The following is a 12,518-nucleotide window of genomic DNA, read 5'->3' on the forward strand; positions in this document are numbered from 1 at the left end:
CCAACTTTACAAGTTTTAGTCACAAACTAGCATATTACTCTACATACACATATTGTCACCATCATGAAACTCTTCAACCATCATCACAACATTATTCATTATGTCAATACCAACAAATCCAAATAAACACCACTCAATCTCAATCATATCATTACAATGCCATAATCATAAATCTTATATATATATATATATATATATATATATGATCAACCCACATTGTCAATTGCTCAACACAAACCCAACACCTATTTATCCATCAATATCACAAAAGCTAATCATTTAACACATTCAACCATTTCAACTTATCCTATAGTTCTCTAGCCTAAGTTTTCACAGAGCCTTACATATTAATTGCACAAAACCTAAACCATAGCTTGGCCGATCACCACGTTTGGTCCAAGGCAGCCATACTAGTCACACAGACAGCCCCTTGATAAACCAATATTTATGGTTTATCTTGTGCTCAATTGAGTGGATTTTATCAACTCTTTACCCACTTATTCATAATATTTGCATGGTTTTATATTTCCTTCCTAATTTTGTGCTATGATTGAAAACATGCTTCTTTGATCTTATATTTGCTTATTATTAATCCTCTCTTATTTCCATTAGATGCCTTGATATGTGTGTTAAGTGATTTCAGAGATTACAGGGCAGGAATGGCTTAGAGGATGGAAAGGAAGCATGCAAAAGTGGAAGGAATACAAGAAGTTGGAGAAATTGCTAAGTTGTCCAGCCTGACCTCTTCGCACTCAAACGGCTATAACTTTAGCTACAGAGGTCCAAACGATGCGGTTCCAGTTGCGTTGGAAAGCTAACGTCCGGGGTTTCGATTTGATATATAATATTCCATAGTTGCTCTGATGCTAGGCAACGCGGTCGCGTGCTCCATGCGGACACGTCGCAGTGACAAAAAACCAACGTGGCAGATTTCTTCTCCAGCAATTTCTGGGCTGTTTTTGACCCAGTTTGCGGCCCAGAAAACACAGATTAGAGGCTATAAAGTGGGGGAATGCATCCATTCATCATAATCTTTCATAATTCACAATTTTAGGAGTAGATGTAGTTTTTAGAGAGAGAGGTTCTCTCCTCTCTCCTAGGATTAGGATTAGGATTTCTCTTAGTTTTAGGAGTGACTCTCGATCCCAGGTTCAATTTTCTTTTTATTTATTTTCTCAATTTAATTTATGAACATCTATGCCATATTTAATTTCTTTTGTTAATGCAATTCGAGGTATTTTCAGATTTAAGATTGCTTTGCTTTATTTATATTGATGCTTTTAATTTAATTTAGATATTTTTCTCCCTTTTGGCTTTGGTCAAGTGATTGGTAGTACTTGAGTTATCAAACTCAACAAGTGATTGAAATTGGCAGATTCTGCTTGAGCTAGGATTGCTCTAACACTAGTCTCTCCACAGGAGTTGACTAGGACTTGAGAATCAAGCTAATCAGTCCACTTAACCTTCCTTGTTTAATAAAGGCTGACCAAGTGGGATTAAAACCCAATTCTCTTCACACCTGATAAGGATAACTAGGATAGGAATTTCAATTCTTATACCTTGCCAAGAGATTTTATTATTATTATTTTATTTTACTTGTCATATAACATATTCCCTCCTTACTTCCAAAACCCCTAATTTACAAGACTCATAACCAATAATAAGAACATATCTCCCTGCAATTCCTTGAGAAGACGACCCGAGGTTTGAATACTCGGTTATCAATTTCAAAGGAGTTTGTTACTTGTGACAACCAAAATGTTTGTACGAAAGAAATTTCTGTTGGTTTAGAGACTATATCTACAATGCGACTGTTTTTATAAAATTCTTTACTGGCAAAAATCCTAACGTCACCCCTCAAGCTTGAGAAATCAACCAAAACCAAAGCCTTTGAACCAATCTTCCACCAAGCCTCCAAATGTCCACAATTCAAATCCAATGCATATATATATACATACATACTTAATTCACACCTAATACATATGTATACTTCAAATTCAGATTTCATATAATAAATTCGAGATTTGGCTAAGGTTTAGGTGATCCTTACCGCACCGACGCACACAATAACTTAAACCTGATAAGCTTCGCAAGCTAAATCGAACCTAAAACACCAAATTAGGCAAAATCTCATCACAAGGGCTCAATTTCACAAATAGAAAGGAGGTAGAGAATCTGAAATGAGATTGAGGCTTACATGTGAAATTGATCCGATAGAAACGTAGAGCTCGACGCGCTGGATGCGTGGCCGCGAACGGTGCGGCGATCGAAGCTCAAACAGAGAAGTTACGGTGTTTGGAAATGGAAATAAGGGTTTTGTACCCTTCTCTTCTTCTCCCTGCGTCTAGCACTGCTTCTGTTGTGTTCTTAGAGAAGAAAATGAGCTTTAGCTCATTTATATGCTAGGCCGGTTGGGCCCACGAGCCCGGTTTGGGTCTGGTTCAACCGGTTCGGTCCAATCTTGGGCCGATTTCTTTGAAATTGGTGTCAAATTCTCGTTTTCATGAGCTCTATCCTAATTTAGTAAAAAATTCACATTTTTAATTTCCTTTATTAAAATTTAATTTATTAACTAATTATTCGCTAATTTTACAGGGTTTACATCTAGTATCAGCAGCAATAGTAGTAGTCTTAATAATAGTGGTCCTTGCCTTCACTCTTGAATAGTCTTTTTAGAGGGTTAGCTCTTTTATTTATTTAATAATATAGAATGGGTCTTAGTCTAGGGTGGCTCTTGTGAGCCGGGACTTGTAAGCATAATTGATAGAGTATGTACATAATATAGTAAGCAATTACGTATGAACTTGTGTTTTGTAATGAATTAAGCCTCCGGGCGTTTCATGTATTATGAGTATGCTATGCTATGCTTTTCCATTTCTTGTATTAACTGCTTGATTTACACTTATTTCAATATGCGCGACTAGATACAGGATTCTCGACTAGCACTATAGGCTCATATGTATACACTTAATATATGATCTAAAGTATCTAAAGTCATCTAAATATATAGTAGCGCCTGGCTGTGGTGCACGAAATTGTGATCAATACTTTTCAAAACATAAACAATCCCTAGTAATGGCTCCAAAGACTTGGTGCTCACTACCATGGCATAAACACAACTTCGCACAACTAACCAGCAAGTGCACTGGGTCGTCCAAGTAATAAACCTTACGCGAGTAAGGGTCGATCCCACGGAGATTGGTGGTATGAAGCAAGCTATGGTCACCTTGTAAATCTCAGTCACGCAGATTCAAATGTATAATGGTGATGAACGAAAATACATAAAAGATAAAGATAGAGATACTTATGTATATCATTGGTGAGAGCTTCAGATAAGCGTATGAAGATGTCTTCCCTTCCGTCTCTCTGCTTTCCTACTGTCTTCATCCAATCCTTCTTACTCCTTTCCATGGCAAGCTCGTGTAGGGTTTCACCGTTGTCAGTGGCTACCTCCCATCCTCGCAGTGAAAGCTAATGCACGCACTCTGTCACAGTACTGCCAATCACCGGTTTGGTTCCCTCCCCTACCGGAATAGAATCCCTCTTTTGCGTCTGTTACTAACGCCCAGTAGGTTACAGGTTTGAAGCACGTCACAGTCATTCAATCATTGAATCCTACTCAGAATACCACAGACAAGGTTTAGACCTTCCGGATTCTCTTGAATGCCGCCATCAGGTCCTGCCTATACCACGAAGATTCCGATTAAAGAATCCAAGAGATATTCACTAAGCCTCAGATGCTTGTAGAACAAGAATGGTTGTCAGTCACCTTGTTCATGGGTGAGAATGATGATGAGTGTCACGGATCATCACATTCATCAAGTTGAAGAACAGGTGATATCTTGGTAAAAGAACAAGCGGAATTGAATGGAAGAACAATAGTAATTGCATTAATACTCGAGGTACAGCAGAGCTCCACACCTTAATCTATGGTGTGTAGAAACTCCACCGTTGAAAATACATAAGAACAAGGTCTAGGCATGGCCGAATGGCCAGCCTCCCAAAGTGAGTTCAATCATCAAAACATGATCAAAAGACTCTCTATCGATCCGAAGATCTACAATACAATAGTAAAAGGTCCTACTTATAGAAAACTAGTAGCCTAAGGTGTACAAAGATGAGTAAATGACATAAAAATCCACTTCCGGGCCCACTTGGTGTGTGCTTGGGCTGAGCAATGAAGCATTTTCGTGTAGAGACTTCTCTTGGAGTTAAACGCCAGCTTTTATGCCAGTTTGGGCGTTTAACTCCCAATTAGGTGCCAGTTCCGGCGTTTAACGCTGGAATTTCTGTAGGTGACTTTGAACGCCAGTTTGGGCCATCAAATCTTGGGCAAAGTATGGACTATCATATATTGCTGGAAAGCCCAGGATGTCTACTTTCCAACGCCATTGAGAGCGCGCCAATTGGGCTTCTGTAGTTCCAGAAAATCCACTTCGAGTGCAGGGAGGTCAGAATCGAACAGCATCTGCAGTCCTTTTCAGTCTCTGAATCAGATTTTTGCTCAGGTCCCTCAATTTCAGCCAGAAAATACCTGAAATCACAGAAAAACACACAAACTCATAGTAAAGTCCAGAAAAGTGAATTTTAACTAAAAACTAATAAAAATATACTAAGAACTAACTAAATCATACTAAAAATATACTAAAAACAATGCCAAAAAGCGTACAAATTATCGGCTCATCACAACACCAAACTTAAATTGTTGCTTGTCCCCAAGCAACTAAAGATCAAATAAGATAAAAAGAAGAGAATATGCAATGAACTCTAAAAACATCTATGAAGATCAGTATTAATTAGATGAGCGGGGCATTCAGCTTTTTGCCTCTGAATAGTTTTGGCATCCCACTTTATCCTTTGGGACTCAGAATGATTGGCTTCTTTAGGAACTCAGAATCCAGATAGTGTTATTGATTCTCCTAGTTAAGTATGATGATTCTTGAACACAGCTACTTTATTGAGTCTTGGCTGTGGCCCAAAGCACTCTGTCTTCCAGTATTACCACCGGATACATACATGCCACAGACACATAATTGGGTGAACCTTTTCAGATTGTGACTCAGCTTTGCTAAAGTCCCCAATTAGAGGTGTCCAGGGTTCTTAAGCACACTCTTATTTCCTTGGATCACAACTTTATTTCTTTCTTTCTCTTTCTCTTTTCTTTTTTTTTTCGTTTGCTTTCTGCTTCTTTTTTTTTCTTTTTTTTTTTGTGTTCACTGCTTTTTCTTGCTTCAAGAATCATTTTTATGATTTTTCAGATCCTCAGTAACATGTCTCCTTTTTCATCATTCTTTCAAGAGCCAACATTCATGAACCACAAATTCAAAAGACATATGCACTGTTCAAGCATACATTCAGAGAACAAAAGTGTTGCCACCACATCAAAATAATTAAACTGTTATAAAATTTAAAATTCATGCAATTCTTCTCTTTTCAATTTAAGCACGTTTTTATTTAAGAAAGGTGATGGATTCATGGGACATTCATAACTTTAAGGCATAGACACTAAGATACTAATGCTCACAAGACACAAACATGGACAAACATAAGCATAAAAAATTCGAAAAACAGAAGAATAAAAAACAAGGAAATCAAGGAATGGGTCCACCTTAGTGATGGCGGCTCTTCCTTCCTCTTGAAGGTCCTATGGAGTGCTTGAGCTCCTCAATGTCTCTTCCTTGCCTTTGTTGCTCCTCTCTCATGATTCTTTGATCTTCTCTTATTTCATGGAGGAGAATGGAGTGTTCTTGATGCTCCACCCTTAGTTGTCCCATGTTGGAACTTAATTCTCCTAGGGAGGTGTTTAGTTGCTCCCAATAGTTTTGTGGAGGAAAGTGCATCCCTTGAGGTATCTCAGGGATCTCATGATGAGAAGGGTCTCTTGTGTGCTCCATCCTTTTCTTGGTAATGGGCTTATCCTCATCAATGGTGATGTCTCCCTCTATGTCAACTCCAACTGAATAACAGAGGTGACAAATGAGGTGAGGAAAGGCTAACCTTGCTAAGGTAGAGGACTTGGTCCAACCTTTGATCAAAGTTGACCCTTCTTGTGTAAGGATGTTCATCTCCTTGCATCATAGGCAAGTTGAACGCCACCCTCACACTTTCCGGACTAAAATCCAAGTATTTCCCCCGAACCATAGTAAGATAATTCTTTGGATCCGGGTTCATACTTTGATCATGGCTCTTGGTGATCCATGCATTGGCATAGAACTCTTGAACCATCAAGATTCCAACTTGTTGAATGGGGTTGGTGAGTACTTCCCAACCTCTTCTTTGGATCTCATGGCGGATCTCCGGATATTCACCCTTTTTGAGTGAAAAGGGGACCTCGGGGATCACCTTCTTCAAGGCCACAACTTCATAGAAGTGGTCTTGATGCACCTTTGAGATGAACCTATCCATCTCCCATGACTCGGAGGTGGAAGCTTTTGCCTTCCCTTTCCTCTTTCTAGAAGTTTCTCCGGCCTTGGATGCCATAAGGTTATGGAAAAACGAAAAAGCAACGCTTTTACCACACCAAACTTAAAATGTTTGCTCGTCCTCGAGCAAAAGAAGAAAGAAGAGAGTAGAAGAAGAAGAAATGAAGAAGAAGGGAATGGCCAGTGTTTAGTTGTGTGAAAATGAAGGAGTGTATTTATAGGAGAGAGGAGATGGGGTTTATGGAGAAAGTTGTCGAATTTGGGTGAGGTTGGTGGGGTTTTATGAAGGATGGATGTGAGTGGTGAAGAGAAAGATGGGATTTGATAGGTGAATGGGTTTTGGGGAAGAGGTATTGAGGTGATTGGTGAATGGGGGAAGAAGAGAGAGAGTGGTGGTGGGGTTGGTGGGGATCCTGTGGGGTCCACAGATCCTGTGGTGTCAAGGAAAAGTCATCCCTACACCAAATGTTGCTCAAAATCACGTTTTGAGGCATTTCTGGCGTTAAACGCCGGGCTGGTGCCCATTCCTGGCGTTTAACGCCAGGTTTTTGCCCTTTTCTGGCGTTTAACGCCAGTCTGGTGCCCCTTTCTGGCGTTAAACGCCCAGAATGGTGCCAGACTGGGCGTTAAACGCCCAACTGCTAGGCTTACTGGCGTTTGAACGCCAGCAGCTTCTTCCTCCAGGGTGTGCTGTTTTTCTTCCTGTTTTTCATTTTGTTTTTGCTTTTTCAATGGATTTTGTGACTTCTTATGATCATCAACCTACAAAAAAACATAAAATAACAAAGAGAAATATATAAAATATAATCATTGGGTTGCCTCCCAACAAGCGCTTCTTTAATGTCAGTAGCTTGACAGAGGGCTCTCATGGAGCCTCACAGATACTCAGAGCAATGTTGGAACCTCCCAACACCAAACTTAGAGTTTGAATGTGGGGGTTCAACACCAAACTTAGAGTTTGGTTGTGGCCTCCCAACACCAAACTTAGAGTTTGACTGTGGGGGGCTCTTCTTGACTCTGATTTGAGAGAAGCTTTTCATGCTTCATCTCTATGGTGACAGAGGGATATCCTTGAGCCTTAAACACAAGGGATTCTCCATTCACTTGAATGATCAGTTCCCTCCATCAACATCAATCACAGCCTTTGCTGTGGCTAGGAAGGGTCTGCCAAGGATGATGGTTTCATCCATGCACTTCCCAGTCTCTAGACTATGAAATCAGAAGGGATGTAATGGTCTTCAACCTTTACCAAAACATTCTCTACAAGTCCATGAGCTTGTTTTCTTGAGTTGTCTGCCATCTCTAGTGAGATTTTGCAGCTTGTACCTCAAAGATCCCTAGCTTCTCCATACAGAGAGAGGCATGAGGTTTACACTTGACCCTAAGTCACACAGAGCCTTCTTGAAGGTCATGGTGCCTATGGTACAAGGTATTGAAAACTTCCCAGGATCTTGTTTCTTTTGAGGTAATTTCTGCCTAGACAAGTCATCCAGTTCTTTGGTGAGCAAAGGGGGTTCATCCTCCCAAGTCTCATTTCCAAATAACTTGTCATTTAGCTTCATGATTGCTCCAAGGTATTTAGCAACTTGCTCTTCAGTGACATACTCATCCTCTTCAGAGGAGAATACTCATCAGAGCTCATGAAAGGCAGAAGCAAGTCTAATGGAATCTCTATGGTCTCATTTTGAGCCTCAGATTCCCATGGTTCCTCATGGGGAACTCATTGGAGGCTAGTGCACGCCCATTGAGGTCTTCCTCAGTGGTGTTCACTGCCTCTCCATCATCTCCAAGTTCGGCCATGTTATGGCTTTGCACTCTCCTTTTGGATTTCTTCTGTGTTGCTTGGGAGAGTACTTGGAGGGAGTTCAGTAACTTTCTGCTCAGCTGTCCCACTTGTCCTTCCAATTTCTAATGGAGGACCTTGTTCATTCATGAAACTTTGAGTGGTTTTAATTAGATCAGAGACCATGGTTGCCAAGTCAGAGGGGTTCTGCTTAGGATTCTCTGTCTGTTGCTGAGAAGATGATGGAAAAGGTTTGCCATGTTAAACCTGTTTCTTCCACCATTATTATTGAAACCTTGTTGAGGTCTCTCTTGATTCTTCCATGAGAGATTTGGGTGATTTCTCCATGAAGAATATAGGTGTTACCATAGGGTTCTCCTAGGTAATTCACCTCTTCCATTGAAGGGTTCTCAGGATCATAAGCTTCTTCCTCAAATGAAGCCTCCTTAGTACTGCTTGGTGCATTTTGCATTCCAGACAGACTTTGAGAAATCAAATTGACTGTTGAGTCAATATTTTATTCTGAGCCAAAATGGCGTTCAGAGTGTCAATCTCAAGAACTCCTTTCTTCTGACTAGTCCCATTGTTCACAGGATTCCTTTCAGAAGTGTACATGAATTGGTTATTTGCAACCATCTCAATTAGCTCTTGAGCCTCTGTAGGCATCTTCTTCATGAAGAGATCCTCCAGCAGAGCTATCCAAAGACATCTTGGATAGTTCAGAGAGACCATCATAGAAAATACCTATGATGCTCCATTCAGAAAGCATGTCAGAAGGACATTTTCTGATTAATTGTTTGTATCTTTCCCAAGCTTCATAGAGGGATTCTCCATCCTTCTGTCTGAAGGTTTGGACTTCCACTCTAAGCTTACTCCATCTTTGTGGTGGAAAGACTTGCCAAGAAGGCATTGACTAGCTTTTCCCAAGAGTCCAGGCTTTCTTTAGGTTGAGAGTCCAACCATATTCTAGCTCTGTCTCTTACAGCAAAAGGGAATAGCATCAGTCTGTAGACCTCAGGGTCAACCCCATTAGTCTTGACTGTGTCACAGATTTGCAAGAACTCAGCTAAAAACTGATGAGGATCTTCCATTGGAAGTCCATGGAACTTGCAATTCTGTTGCATTAGAGAAACTAATTGAGGCTTAAGCTCAAAGTTGTTTGCTCCAATGGCAGTGATAGAGATGCTTCTCCCATAAAAATCGGGAGTAGGTGCAGTAAAGTCACCTAGCACCTTCCTTGCATTGTTTGCATTATTGTTGTTTTCGGCTGCCATGTCTTCTTCTTCTTTGAAGAATTCGGTCAGGTCCTCTAAAGAGAGTTGTGCTTTGGCTTCTCTTAGCTTTCTCTTCAAGGTCCTTTCGGGTTCAGGGTCAGCTTCAACAAGAATGCCTTTGTCTCTGCTCCTGCTCATATGAAAGAGAAGAGAACAAGAAAATGTGGAATCCTCTATGTCACAGTATAGAGATTCCTTGAGGTGTCAGAGGAAAAGAGAAATAGTAAGAAAAAGGAGAAGAAGAATTCGAACTTTACTTAGATAAGGTTCGAATTGTGCATTGAGAAGGAGTGGTACTCCATAAATAGAAGGATGTGAGAAGGAGGGAAGTAATTTTTCGAAAATTAATTAGAATATTTTGAAAACATTTTTGAAAAACACTAATTGATTTTCGAAAATAAAAGTGGAAAAGAAATCAAGTGATTTTTGAAAAAGGATTTGAAATTAGAAGTTAGAAAGATTTGATTGAAAACTATTTTGAAAAAGATGTGGTTAAGAAGATATGATTGGTTTTAAAAACATTTGATTGAAAAGATATGATTTGAAAACAATTTTAAAGGATATGATTGAAAACAATTGAAAAGATTTGATTTTAAAAATTGATGACTTGCCTAACAAGAAAAGATATGATTCATACATGAAACCTTCCTTAACAGAAAAGGCAAAAAATGTTCAATCAAATCATTAATTGTTAGTAAGTATCTTTGAAAAAGGAAAGAAATTGATTTTGAAAACATTTGATTGAAAGGATATGATTTGAAAAAGATTTGATTTTGAAAAACTTTGAAAACTTGAAAAAAAATTGATTTGAAAACAAAATCTTCCCCCTAGCACCATCCTGGCGTTAAACGCCCAGAATGGTATCCATTCTGGCGTTTAACGCCCAAAATGCACCCTTTTTGGGCGTTAAACGCCCAACCAGGTACCCTGGCTGGCGTTTAAACGCCAGTCTGCCTTCTTCACTGGGCATTTTCGAATGCCCAGCTTTTTCTGTATAATTCCTCTGCAGTATGTTCTGAATCTTCAATTCTTTGTATTATTGACTTGAAAAGACACCAATTAAAAATATTTTTGGATTTTTAATAATCAAAATGCAACAAGAATTAAATAACAATGCATGCAAGACACCAAACTTTGCAGTTTGTATACTACTGACACTATATGAGACATATAAACACTCAAGTCAAAAGAATTCAAAGATCAGAGTAAGAAATCATCAAGAATTACTTGAAGATCTTTAAGACACATGAATGAATGCATGCAATTGACACCAAACTTAAGATGAGACACTAGACTCAAGCAAGAAGTATTTTTGGTTTTATGTCTTTCTAATTTTTTTTTTTTGTGTTTTTCGAAAATTAAGTGGAAAAAGCTATCAAAATTCTTGATGAGAATTCCAGGAATCAGTGCAATGCTAGTCTAAGACTTCGGTCCAGGAATTAGACATGGCTTCACAGCCAGCCAAGCTTTCAAAGAAAGCTTCGGTCCAAAACACTAGACATGGCCAAAGGCCAGCCAAGCCTTAGCAGATCACTGCTCCAAAAGCAAGATTGATAAAAATTCAACAAGCTTCTGTGATGATAAGTTGAAACCTCGGTCCAATGAGATTAGACATGGCTTCTCAGCCAGCCAGATTTCAACAAATCATCATGAAACTCTAGAATTCATCTTCAAGAATTTCGAAAAAAAATAAATACCTAATCTAAGCAACAAGATGAACCGTCAGTTGTCCATACACAAGAACAATCCCCGGCAACGGCGCCAAAAACTTGGTGCACGAAATTGTGATCAATACTTTTCAAAACATAAACAATCCCTAGTAATGGCTCCAAAGACTTGGTGCTCACTACCATGGCATAAACACAACTTCGCACAACTAACCAGCAAGTGCACTGGGTCGTCCAAGTAATAAACCTTACGCGAGTAAGGGTCGATCCCACGGAGATTGGTGGTATGAAGCAAGCTATGGTCACCTTGTAAATCTCAGTCAGGCAGATTCAAATGTATAATGGTGATGAACGAAAATACATAAAAGATAAAGATAGAGATACTTATGTATATCATTGGTGAGAGCTTCAGATAAGCGTATGAAGATGTCTTCCCTTCCGTCTCTCTGCTTTCCTACTGTCTTCATCCAATCCTTCTTACTCCTTTCCATGGCAAGCTCGTGTAGGGTTTCACCGTTGTCAGTGGCTACCTCCCATCCTCGCAGTGAAAGCTAATGCACGCACTCTGTCACAGTACTGCCAATCACCGGTTTGGTTCCCTCCCCTACCGGAATAGAATCCCTCTTTTGCGTCTGTCACTAACGCCCAGTAGGTTACAGGTTTGAAGCACGTCACAATCATTCAATCATTGAATCCTACTCAGAATACCACAGACAAGGTTTAGACCTTCCGGATTCTCTTGAATGCCGCCATCAGGTCCTGCCTATACCACGAAGATTCCGATTAAAGAATCCAAGAGATATTCACTAAGCCTCAGATGCTTGTAGAACAAGAATGGTTGTCAGTCACCTTGTTCATGGGTGAGAATGATGATGAGTGTCACGGATCATCACATTCATCAAGTTGAAGAACAGGTGATATCTTGGTAAAAGAACAAGCGGAATTGAATGGAAGAACAATAGTAATTGCATTAATACTCGAGGTACAGCAGAGCTCCACACCTTAATCTATGGTGTGTAGAAACTCCACCGTTGAAAATACATAAGAACAAGGTCTAGGCATGGCCGAATGGCCAGCCTCCCAAAGTGAGTTCAATCATCAAAACATGATCAAAAGACTCTCTATCGATCCAAAGATCTACAATACAATAGTAAAAGGTCCTACTTATAGAAAACTAGTAGCCTAAGGTGTACAAAGATGAGTAAATGACATAAAAATCCACTTCCGGGCCCACTTGGTGTGTGCTTGGGCTGAGCAATGAAGCATTTTCGTGTAGAGACTTCTCTTGGAGTTAAACGCCAGCTTTTATGCCAGTTTGGGCGTTTAACTCCCAATTAGGTGCCAGTTCCGGCGTTTAACGCTGGAATTTCTG

At 39.7% G+C, this 12,518-nt stretch overlaps 1 non-coding gene across 1 annotated transcript; it reads left to right on the forward strand.

The window, feature by feature from the left end:
- Positions 1 to 8,968: 8,968 nt before the first annotated feature.
- Positions 8,969 to 9,076, forward strand: LOC130964779 (small nucleolar RNA R71). Its single transcript, XR_009080853.1, has one exon. It is a non-coding gene; the product is annotated as a small nucleolar RNA R71 (small nucleolar RNA).
- The last annotated feature ends 3,442 nt before the right edge of the window (positions 9,077 to 12,518 follow it).

This window comes from Arachis stenosperma, chromosome 2, assembly GCF_014773155.1.
Source record: "Arachis stenosperma cultivar V10309 chromosome 2, arast.V10309.gnm1.PFL2, whole genome shotgun sequence".
NCBI lineage: Eukaryota > Viridiplantae > Streptophyta > Magnoliopsida > Fabales > Fabaceae > Arachis > Arachis stenosperma.